This window comes from Falco biarmicus, chromosome 6 (assembly GCF_023638135.1).
Source record: "Falco biarmicus isolate bFalBia1 chromosome 6, bFalBia1.pri, whole genome shotgun sequence".
Taxonomy (NCBI): domain Eukaryota; kingdom Metazoa; phylum Chordata; class Aves; order Falconiformes; family Falconidae; genus Falco; species Falco biarmicus.
In genome coordinates, this window is record NC_079293.1 from 85,015,212 (window position 1) to 85,025,162 (window position 9,951).

Below are 9,951 nucleotides of genomic sequence, written 5' to 3' on the forward strand. Positions count from 1 at the left end.
GCTGCCCCTGGGCACCTTATGTAGGTCACAGGCAATCTAGACTTCTACAATAGCTATGGCTTTGCCTTTGCACAACAGCAGCAGAGCAGGTTTGTGTCTTAATTTTTAATAGTTGATTTATTTTTTTTGCCTTGTCCTTCTTTCTCTTTGGGCCTAATCTAGCTCCAAGACAGGAGTGAAACTGCTATTCAGTGTTCATAACATCCTTCACTATACTTCCAGCACTGATAACTATTTCTTTTCCCTACAAGGTAAGATCTGCTCTCTAAACAATTAGCTGTTTAATACAGTCATGTTATTGGTGGGAATAACTTGGGGACTGCAGAAAGGAATATCACAAATACTTGGTCTGCAGATTCTCTGAAAAAATACAATGCGTTCCTCTGTTTTGCCTGCTCTTTCCATCTTTGTAGTCTTATCCAGTAATAGACACAAAGTATCAGTCCTCAGAGCTAAGAGTTACAAAATAACTTTGTCCTCACAATAAACCAAGCTTCAGTCTTCAACAGCCAGTCAACTACAGGGAAAGACTAGGGTCCTTGCTTTGGATGACTGAATTATGAAATAATGTGATGGGATTTCAGATTTCTACCTTTAAAATGAGGATTTGAGTCTATATTAACTCATATGTCTATATGATAAATGATATAAATAAAAATAAAATAAATGATAAAAAAATCAAGATATGTCTAAATTTTTTCCCCTTTTTTAGGAAAGGATAGTATCTCTGCAGCAGATGAAGGTACAAAAGGATATCTTAACCTGTGAAATGTATCCTTTCCATTCCTGAGAGCGTTGAGCTTTAAGCAAAAAATTAAAGTTGGAAATCGACTTATGAGAGGCAGATTTTTTAACTGCAATGGACTTGTTTCTCTTAAATAGAAACTACAGTGACTGGCTGTGTTAAATTACAAAGAAGCTGCTTACAAGAGTAGGCTGTGTGTACATTTGTGGGAGCAGTCCCCTTGCCTTCAACACAAATGTTGAAGTAATGGGATATAAAGAACTGAAGCAATGATACTCTAGCACAGGCTTTTACTGAAAAGCAGGGGTTTTAACATTGATCTTCAGTAAGAGTTATCATCTCTGGTATGATGTGACAAAGGCCAGGGATAAATATTTCTGTTTCCAGTCATAGATTGATTGCCTAGAATTAATTTTTGTGTTGCTACAAACACAATAACGACCAAATGAAGTTTTGAAGAGAAAACAAAAATAACTATTGTCCTCCATTGTTTATCACTGTGGGAGTTGCAAGGTTATTTTGTACATTTCATCCTTGCCTGTTGTCTGCCTGTTCAGTCAAAAAGCCACTTGTTTCTTGCTTTAGTGGATCACCAGAAGAAACAAACTATTGGTGTTTGTATTTTCAAGGATGGGTAATTTTAAGTGGATATAGGACATCTTACATGCAAGCTACATGTGTGAAAGCAGTACTGCCTCTTCTAATTCTGTTGCCTGCAAATACCACCTTACCTGTTCTTGTAGTTCATTTATTGAGAATACTATCACTTCCTTTACTCTAGCTTCTTTGAAGAGAGAATCGGGAAATAAAGCAAGTGTTATACATACCTCCATAGTGACGCTTATTTTGTCATAAATTAGTGCCCTGCTTCTTTTGCTGTATACTTCTGTATGAACAGGAGAGTAAAAACGTAGTTGATGATGCCTTAAAAGACATGGATCATGTAGTAAATTGCTGGAGTGCTATTTCAGTGGTAAGAGTGGAATTATCCATGCAAAGTGTTTCTTGGTTATATTACATTGTATAGTCTTAAAGTAGATTTCTTTAAAATACTTCTGCATAGCTTCTGGTCTGTGCTTTGGAGGTCTTGGGTTCTGACTTCACGTTATAGGGGATTTTCTTCAGAAAACTGCTAGCAGAGGCCTATTACATGTAAGTATATAATACATGTAAGCATGTATTTAAGTTTTATATGTAAGTGGAATTCTTGGGTTGCTGTTTGTTTTGTGAAAGACACAGTAACATATGCAAATGAACTTGTGCAAGGCTTTATTCTTAAGTTAAAATTGACTTAGTAGTGTAATATTCCATAGTAAAAATTATTCAGTGTCAAAATGGGAGAAACTGTTACAGGCTATGATGCAGTGAGGGAGAAAGATAAAATAAAACATGCCTGAATTAAAAAAAAAAAAATAGGGTAGAAAAAAATGGAGAGAAGGAGGGAGAGTTTCATTGTTTTTAAAACCAGGCATTTGAAAGCTGGAGGATATGAGGGTGGCTGGAAAACAAGAAATGAGTAGGAGGAAATGAAAGCAGATGGCAACTTGGAGACATATGTCTTTGTGTGTTTGCTTTTTAATCTAATAATCTTAACTTCTTTAGTTTCTATAACTAATTCTCTAATTTTATCAGCATGACTTCAAAGTATTCTTACCAATATATCCTATTAAAAGGGTGAATCTGGCTGGGAAAAACGAAATTTACTAGTAGTAATCGAGCTTCAGTTTTGAAAGTGCTGACTAGCCATTCCTTCAGCAGAGTGGTCATACGAACTGCAAATGTTCAGTGTCGCAGAGAATGTGAAAGTGTGATCATCTCAATCAAGTTATGGTTTTGAAACTGTAGGTAAGTGACTTGTCCAAATTCAACTAAGTCTTTCTGCTTAAATAATTTTGTCCTATTTACAACAGTGGTTATTAACCACATGTTCCTTCTCACATGAATCAATACAGCGGTTAATAATTTCTATAGGACTGAAGAATATTGAAAGAACAGGGCTTTGCAAACAGGTTGTAAAAACAGTCACTCATTTAAATGATAGTATTTTGATAGAATTTGCAACACTGGTGTTTTTTTGTATATTATTGACTTAACTTACTTTATGAAGTACTAGAAGCTCAGGGTATTCAGACCTTAGGTATTGAGTAACATCTTTTAATTAAGTTGTTAACAAGGAAGGTTACAGTTCTGAAGTGGTAAAGTTAAGAGACAATTATTTGCTCTTACTACTTGCATCAAAGAATAACTACCAGCTGATTGTTACAACAATGCCTTGTTCTAGGAATGATAGGGTACCAAGTTAAAATTGTCAACCTAAAAGGGAAGAAAAAGGGTGGAATCCCTTTCTGAACAGTAGAGGTCATTTTATACTGATAACCGGCCTGAATCTAGCAGCAGCAACCTGGGATTTGGTTGTACCAGTTATTTATTTTTTTTTTTATATGTTGTTTTCTTACATTATTACATAGCTTTGAGTTTGGCAGTGAAATGATAGGGTGTCTGAATACTTATGCTAGCTGGGTAGGTAAGGCATTAACCAGGCAATATAGTTTAAAGAGAGGTCTTTAAGTTGATTATTTTTTTAAGATTTAAATTTAAATTTTTTTTAAAATAGTTATAATTTATTTTTTTATATAAAAATAAATAAATAAAAAAAATCTAAAGATTTAAAGATTAATCTTTAAGATTAAGAGCTTTAAAATGACAGCAAAAGGATAGGAGAGGAAAAAGTATAGGGAGAGGAAGGCAAGACTGAAAACGATTTAGTAGCTGAATTTGTTAGCTCAGAAGTGCTATGCAGTTAGGATGAGCTACTGTTGAATTACTGTTTCTCACTGGAATATGTAGGTTTAAGTACCCTTGAACAACCATCACAAATACAGGCTTCAAACCTCTGTTGTAAAATACAGATGACATAGAAAAAAATAGGAATGATGGATGGCAAAACCAAATCATATCGAGGCTATTAGAAAGGGCTTTAGATTATGAGATTCTGGGTCTGATAAGGCCTTTATCTACTATTTTTGGTGGTGTCTGGTAAGTCACACCAGTTTTCATATCTGCAGGATAGCCCATATGGCATAGTCCTTTGAATACCTACAACAGTGGACAGGGAATAAAAGACAGGCTATGACTTTACAGAGACCAAGTGTCTGCACTGTGCCAGAAATAGAATGAATTATGCAGAAAAAGTTGTGCTGGATGATGAAAACTTTAGAGGTGACAGAGAAGAGGTGAAGAAAAATGGTATGATAAAACTGCATAAAAAGGAAAAACAGCAGGGAGAGTTAATAACAAAACAACTATTCTAGGGAACAGGACTGAGGGAGTGTTGGAATTTGGAAGAGGTGGAGAATACTTTCAGCAGGAGGTAACTATGCTGTAGAAATGCACATTTAAACATCTATAAAAATATAGATATGTAACTTCTAGCCTTCAAGCTGGGGTAGAAAAGTAGCTTTTCAGAAGTACTCAGAGGTTTAAGAGAATTCTTTTAGGCTGATGTGGCAATATTTGCTTTGAATGAAAGATGGACTTTAGAAAGGGTTACCTCTCCTGACATGTTTGCACAGCAAAGTCATAAGTATAGGGAGGGTTCCTCTGGTACTATGGCAGGAGAGGTATCAAGTAGGTATTTTTCTTAATATTACACATTCTATAAACAGTCTTTTCCATTCAAGAATAGTCTAGTAGAGACAGGATTTCCGTGCTTAAGGCATGCATTTAAAGCTGTTTACATCCTCTTCAGAATATGCATTCTGCAGACATAGGCATGGAGTGAATTTTGTCAGATTTTACAAGAACACAAGTTAAATTGAGGTACGGTTTATGATTTCTTTAAGAAACAAGTTGGGACACCTCTACTGTGCTCTGCATAGCTTATGTAATGCAGTGAAATAGACCATTCCATCTGTTTAACATCTGATGCTTTATGTATATGCTGCATCTAAATTACTTCTGCTATGATTTTTTATTCATCTATGATCACTTACTACTTAAAACTAAAATTTCACCTTCACATTAGGCTGAAGAATAATATTCTGCAGTGAATGAAATGAGTTACTGCCCCGTTTGGAGTAGGACCTCCTTCCTTGCTTTCATTGCAGAGTTCAGCTTATGCATCCTGAAACGCACCATCTGAGAGTACTGTTGATCTCCGGTTCTTCTCTGTGGAAAGTGGGACTACAAATTTTCTTCCCTTATACAGGAGACTCTAGGAAACATTAGGTCAGTAGGATAAAAATGCTTGTCAGGGAGCCTTGCCTTGTGTGAAGCATTATAGTTTCTGTTCCAATAGCTCTCATTCTCCCCAGACTTTTCTGCTCCAGGCAAAATCTTACTTTTAACAGATGTAAAATTCTGGATTTGGAACATGGCATGTACCTGTGTGAGGTCCTGTTTTGGGAAGGATTCTTTAATGGCTTCAAAGTAACTGTTCGGTGTTAGAAAAGTCCATGTGACCTGGAGCAAGGTGGTTTAAATGTTTGAGGCACAGTCAGTGTACCCTTAGATCAATAAGATTGAATCTAGGAAGATTAGAAGTTTTATTCTTTGCATTACTTTAAAAAACCTGAAGTTAATATGAACGACTCTACAGCATGTGTCAAACAGGAAATTAGGGTTTTGTTTAGCTTGTTTCAAGGCCAGTATCTCGGACAGCACCAGAGTTTGTTTTTTAGAAAGCATCAAGTTTAAGTATTTGCAGTGAAGGAGAAATTATTGCAACACTTGTAAGAGCATAAGTACTCAAAAGATGGATTTACTTTTTAGTTTAAATCTAGCTTGTCTTTCGTCTGTTGGCTTGTGTTATTTTTGTCTGCTGTATTAAAGGATGCCAGTTCAACATGATTGATTTTGTTTTTCTAAAATGAGGTAGCTGACAGATAAAGGGAGTGACTAAATGTAATTATTCTAACCTGATACTAATTGGATTTAATTTATTGATTTCTCAGAAATGACTATTATCTTTCCTTATTAACGATTTCTGTTAGTATTTGGCAGAACTCAGTATTAAACTCTGAGTGAGAAAGCTTCCAGAAATATAGTAGAGTTTACCACTTTGAAGCTAAATTAATTTTTTTTTGGCAGTTCTTTGCAGCTGGAAGTGGATCAGAAGCTCTTGTCTGACCACCGCACTGCCAGAAGGTGTCATTACCTCTGTAGCAGCAAGGGGAAGAAACATGGCTTACATCTTAAGATATTTCAGGGGGGTTTTTTGGTTGCTTCCATTGGTTGGTATTTGTTTCTTTAAAATAAATTCCTTATTTGATAGTAACAACAAATAACAACTGTGCAGCTTGCCCCTTGTTCCTACAGTGAACTTATTTATGCCAATTCAGAGCTGCTTGTGAATGAGATTAACGAATCAATTTTACCCAGACCACTAAATTTTTGGGCTTCAACAGCAAAGAAATTTCCTACTTTCTCACTTTTAAACTACGTTTTCAAACATTAATAATATCCTTTCTTTCCAATTAGCACTCCAAACAATTTTAAAATTTGGCCAAATGGGAGTAACACAGTTCCATTGCACTTGAAAATGCATGTGATACATTATTTTGTTTAATAGGGCTTTAAAACTTAAGGCTGATAAGATTGATACTTAGAAACTTAAAAGTCTAGATGGTATATCTTTAATTCCTGCAGTGCTTGCAGGTAACTGTCACAGCATTATGGTAGTATTTTTTAAGAAACGATTACCCTTCCTGCTCCCTGTATTTGAAAACACTTGTTTAATCTTGGTTTTAGAAAAGGAGATATTCAATACTCTAAAGTGAAAGGATTGCAAGCAGTAAACAGAAAAAATAAGTTGCATCCTAACAGTATTTCATGGTTAGTTAACCAAGTTATCAAGAATAGCATTGGCTAGGGCATTTTTTCAAATGTTTACTCCAGATGTTTACTGCTTCTCTTCAAGCTGGATAAATTGGAACAATTTTGTATACCAGCATATTTAAGTTGCTTGCGTGTCCGAGAATTCCATTGAAATTCCTGCTTTGCTTGCTGTCACTGAAGTAATCTTGGGCAAGCTTCTTAATTTCCCATGCTTTGTTTTGCAGTTTGTGTAATTAGAAAATAAATGTTCCAGTCCTACTCTCTAAGGATAAGTCTGCAGAGATTTGAAGAGTGTTTGCATCTAGAGATGGAAACAAAGGATTTGATGCATATTCCAAATACTAGCCTGATTACTTGGTTACTTGTTTGTAACTCTCTATAAAATGGATTCTAAATCTGTTATCCAAAAGTGACCCAGTTTTGAACTGCAATGAAGTGTTATTCTGGTAGGTGAGTTATCCTTGTGTATACTACAAGCAGTTGAGTTGAAGGGATGCAAAAAACCCAGAATCTAAATTGTCCTCATGATATCTCTGATGTATCTATCTCAAAGAGAAGCTGCAAGAATTAGGATAAATACATATGCAATGTACTAAAATACAGTCATGCAACTGGGAGAATACCAGTTCAACACTAATGCAAAGAAAATTTAAGAACTATACATTTAGTGGCATGATTATATGCTGCTGTGAGTTATGTTAAAGTATATGAAGAGAATTGATACATCTAAATTTGTATAGGATACAGTGGAACACACAAGGCAACTCACTGTGGTCATTTAATGGAGGGGCCCCCATTTCAGGAGGTCCTGTTGTGGCTCACCACAAATCTCAGGACAAGGATGATTCACTTCTCTTATGGCTTTCCTTCTCATTAGCTAAGGAGCTGAGAGCCCAGTTGTAGTGAAATAATTACTCTTTTCTTAAAAAGAAAAAAAGTTTTGGTACCATTGTATTTTTACGGTAGTTAAGGACTTGCTTAAATGCTTGTTTATATTAATGACAGTATTTCCTATATAGCTAGTAAAATGTTGGTGCAAAGCCGAGTGGTAGACGAGGAGATTCTGCTCTATTGTACTTGGATTAACAATCCTCCTGTTCACTTCTGCGTGCGAGTGCTCAAAATGAGGGCTGTGGAATACTGCTGCTCAGAAAGCTAAGAACTGGCACCTTAGGGAGGCTCAGCACCTTCTAGTATTGATTCCCTACAATTCATTCAATTGCAGATTACACATATATTTATTGTGTAATAATAATTTCGTTAGTGATCGTTAATTCTTTATAGTCAAGGAAAATATTTATATCACACTTGTATTTATACTCATCAGGCAAAGAGGGAACTCTGTCAACATGTATAAACTTGCTATGTATAGAGTTGTAGTGCCTTCATCTGGGAAGATTCTGAGAATCAAGAATGCAGTACTGGCTTCTTAATTTGCTTAATTGGCATTGTTGTCATACCTGGAAGTCCTGAAACAGTTGTTGCTATATAGAGGCTAGTAACACTGGCTAAAAATAATACTAAATTTTATACAGAAGGTAATGTTACTGAAAATCAAGACTGTAGATGTCTTGTTCATTATTCTCTTGCTTGGAATTTGACCAAACTGGGAAAAATGTCTGTCACAGAAACCATAAATGTGACACAAATAGAAATAATTGTAAGTAGAATAGTTGGCAAATGCTTTCAGCAGATAATAGTTCAGTTAAGGCATACAGTTAATGTGTGCAAATGGGGATGTTTTGAGATCAATTAGCAGCCACGTTTATATCATTATCATCACTTTTTCAACAATTAGGTAATTTGGCTAAACTAGATACTAATTTTAGTTCATCTTTCAATTTTTTCTCCAATCAAGAGCATTTAAAATTAGTTAATGCTAACTTTAGTATATTAAAACTTTTTTATTAGCAAATATGATGACCTCCAATGTTCATTGGAATTACAATGAACATTTTAAAAAACTTTTTAGCTAGAACTAAATAACCTAAGTATTTATCTATAAATAATTTCTAGAGAAAATATAGAAAACTGACTTCTGAGATTATGGTTGCTAAGTCTAAGAAACCATTGAATTATTTATTTTACAAGGTACTTGGTATAATTTTTTTTTCAAAACTGTTCTCCTGATCTGGAGTTGCTAAGTAAAGTAAAGGCTGGATAATGGTCTAAAAAGCTGATCAAAACTAAGCTGGATTGTCCTGTCCTTCATGTTATATGAATGTTCAGAGACTTAAAAAAATAAGCTAATATTTGTATTGGCTTAAAAAAATCCAGTTCTTGGAGGTCAGTCACAGTGAGAACATCCATCTTCTCACTAAACTATAAAAATGATACAATTTTGGAGGCTTCTGTGGTTTGTCTTATTTTTCTTGGTTTCCTGTGTCTGGCATGCAGAGTTTGCCAGTGCCAGAGTCCTGGAATGATATCACCCATAACTTACCACTGGAAGATGTGTGCTCACAGGGAGCTGAACTCTGTCTTCTCTGTTACCACTTTGACAGGCTTCTCACAGATCCGAGAGCAGAACTTGGTCTTGGTGAGACAATTGCAACCTCAGTTTTTAACATAGAAAGAGAGAGCTTATATTCAACTGGAATGTAAATTGCAGAGGACACTTTCAGTCTTTCCTTTGGAAAGTCATTTGACACTTTGGAAAGTGTCAGTAGGAGAATGTCCCAGGTACATGGATTCTTCGACTGCATTTAAGTGCATTTACGTCCACTGGTGTATATTGCAACTAAGTAATATATGCATTAATTTCAGTATAGTAACAGATAAAACCAGGGTATGGTTAGAAAAAAAGATTTTTCAATCTAATCTATCTTTCAGGGACCATCAGAGCTGCTGTCACCAGGGTGTGTTGAGGGGCAAAGCACAATTCAAGTCTTTTACCATCTCCTCACCCCCAGTCCCTGCACAATGACCACATTAAAAAGAGAGATGTATTTTAGAAAATGTTTCATATTCTCAAACCATAAGATGGCAGATGGTGACATGGGTCTGGCTCCTTCATTAAAACGGACTCATCTGCAGTTTTTCTGACCAGGCCACCTTACCCTGCAGCCACTCCATAGGTCTTCCTCTGACTTTTTAAAATTCTCTCAAGATACAGCAAGGGAAAGGCCATGGGTAACTTTAGTGGATCAAACCATGGATCCCCTGCAATGATGTCATGACTCGTTTTCTTCTGCACTGCTCTTATGTAGTCAAGGATGAGATAGATGGGAAATAAGTGAAAGAAAGCAATGAACAGCACCATTGTGAAGAGACTCTTCTGTGGAAAATTGAAAGTTTCTACCTTTAATTTTAGAAAGCCAGATGTCTGTGGATCTGAAGCTAATTTTTCCCCTGTGAATGAATAGGGTTCA

At 35.6% G+C, this 9,951-nt stretch overlaps 1 long non-coding RNA gene across 1 annotated transcript in view; it reads left to right on the plus strand.

The window, feature by feature from the left end:
- Positions 1–1,968: 1,968 nt before the first annotated feature.
- LOC130151569 (uncharacterized) overlaps positions 1,969–9,951 on the plus strand; it is an 86,440-nt gene continuing 78,457 nt past the window's right edge. Inside the window, exon 1 of the long non-coding RNA XR_008822617.1 lies at positions 1,969–2,590. This is a non-coding gene — a long non-coding RNA (uncharacterized LOC130151569). The remainder of the gene's footprint in view (positions 2,591–9,951) is intronic.